Below are 2,694 nucleotides of genomic sequence, written 5' to 3' on the forward strand. Positions count from 1 at the left end.
TTCTTTGAAAAAAAAATCATTATGAATTTTGGCCTAAAAAAACGCCTTACTATACTGTCGAAAAAAAAATGCGATTTTTCAAACATGTTGTAAAAACGTGCCATATGATGAAATAATGTAAAGGAGGCCATGAAAAACACTCCAGAAAGGTTTTCTTTGAAAAAAAAATCATCATGAATTTTGGCGCAAAAAAAAGCCTTACTATACTATGTCGAAAAAAAATTGCGATTTTTCAAACATGTTGTAAAAACGTGCCATATGATGAAATAATGTAAAGGAGGCCGTGAAAAACACTCCAGAAAGGTTTTCTTTGAAAAAAAAATCATCACTAATTATGGCGCAAAAAAACGCCTTACTATACTATGTCGAAAAAAAATGCGATTTTTCAAACATGTAAAAACGTGCCATATGATGAAATAATGTAAAGGAGGCCGTGAAAAACACTCCAGAAAGGTTTTCTTTGGAAAAAAAAATCATCATGAATTTTGGCGCAAATAAACGCCTTACTATACTATGTCGAGAAAAAAAATGTGATTTTTCAAACGTTGCAAAAACGTGCCATATGATGAAATAATGTAAAGGAGGCCGTGAAAAACACTCCAGAAAGGTTTTCTTTGAAAAAAAAATCATCATGAATTTTGGCGCAAAAAAAACGCCTTACTATACTATGTCGAAAAAAAATGTGATTTTTCAAACATGTTGTAAAAACGTGCCATATGATGAAATAATGTAAAGGAGGCCGTGAAAAACACTCCAGAAAGGTTTTCTTTGGAAAAAAAAAATCATCATGAATTTTGGCCTAAAAAAACGCCTTACTATGCTATGTCGAGAAGAAAAATGTGATTTTTCAAACGTTGTAAAAACGTGCCATATGATGAAATAATGTAAAGGAGGCCGTGAAAAACACTCCAGAAAGGTTTTCTTTGAAAAAAAAATCATCATGAATTTTGGCGCAAAAAAACGCCTTATGTCGAAAAAAAATGTGATTTTTCAAACATGTTGTAAAAACGTGCCATATGATGAAATAATGTAAAGGAGGCCGTGAAAAACACTCCAGAAAGGTTTTCTTTGAAAAAAAAATCATCATGAATTTTGGCGCAAAAAAACGCCTTACTATACTATGTCGAAAAAAAATGTGATTTTTCAAACATGTTGTAAAAACGTGCCATATGATGAAATAATGTAAAGGAGGCCGTGAAAAACACTCCAGAAAGGTTTTCTTGAAAAAAAAAAATCATGAATTTTGGCGCAAAAAAACGCCTTACTATACTATGTCGAAAAAAAATGCGATTTTTCAAACATGTTGTAAAAACGTGCCATATGATGAAATAATGTAAAGGAGGCCGTGAAAAACACTCCAGAAAGGTTTTCTTTGGAAAAAAAAAATCATCATGAATTTTGGCCTAAAAAAACGCCTTACTATACTATGTCGAGAAAAAAAATGTGATTTTTCAAACATGTTGTAAAAACGTGCCATATGATGAAATAATGTAAAGGAGGCCGTGAAAAACACTCCAGAAAGGTTTTCTTTGAAAAAAAAATCATCATGAATTTTGGCGCAAAAAAAACGCCTTACTATACTATGTCGAAAAAAAATGTGATTTTTCAAACATGTTGTAAAAACGTGCCATATGATGAAATAATGTAAAGGAGGCCGTGAAAAACACTCCAGAAAGGTTTTCTTTGAAAAAAAAAATCATCATGAATTTTGGCGCAAAAAAACGCCTTACTATACTATGTCGAAAAAAAATGTGATTTTTCAAACATGTTGTAAAAACGTGCCATATGATGAAATAATGTAAAGGAGGCCGTGAAAAACACTCCAGAAAGGTTTTCTTTGAAAAAAAAATCATCATGAATTTTGGCGCAAAAAAAACGCCTTACTATACTATGTCGAAAAAAAAATGCGATTTTTCAAACATGTTGTAAAAACGTGCCATATGATGAAATAATGTAAAGGAGGCCGTGAAAAACACTCCAGAAAGGTTTTCTTTGAAAAAAAAATCATGAATTTTGGCGCAAAAAAAAGCCTTACTATACTATGTCGAAAAAAATTGCGATTTTTCAAACATGTTGTAAAAACGTGCCATATGATGAAATAATGTAAAGGAGGCCGTGAAAAACACTCCAGAAAGGTTTTCTTTGAAAAAAAAAATCATCATGAATTTTGGCGCAAAAAAAAACGCCTTACTATACTATGTCGAAAAAAAATGCGATTTTTCAAACATGTTGTAAAAACGTGCCATATGATGAAATAATGTAAAAGAGGGCGTGAAAAACACTCCAGAAAGGTTTTCTTTGAAAAAAAAAATCATCATGAATTTTGGCGCAAAAAAACGCCTTATATATACTATGTCGAAAAAAAATGTGATTTTTCAAACGTTGTAAAAACGTGCCATATGATGAAATAATGTAAAGGAGGCCGTCAAAAACACTCCAGAAAAAAAAAATGCCATAGTACACTATGGCATTTTTTTGCGCCAAAATTCATGATGATTTGTTTTTCAAAGAAAACCATGACATTTTTGTCACATGTTGGATGACATACTAAACTATGACATTTTTGTCACATTTTGGACGACATACTAAACTATGACATTTTTGTCACATATACACACATACACACATGTACGTATCATTTTTTCATTGGACTGTAGAATCAATATATGTGACACAATGCAGACACAGCAGGCA

The sequence above is a fragment of the Amphiprion ocellaris genome, chromosome 14 (assembly GCF_022539595.1).
Source record: "Amphiprion ocellaris isolate individual 3 ecotype Okinawa chromosome 14, ASM2253959v1, whole genome shotgun sequence".
NCBI lineage: Eukaryota > Metazoa > Chordata > Actinopteri > Pomacentridae > Amphiprion > Amphiprion ocellaris.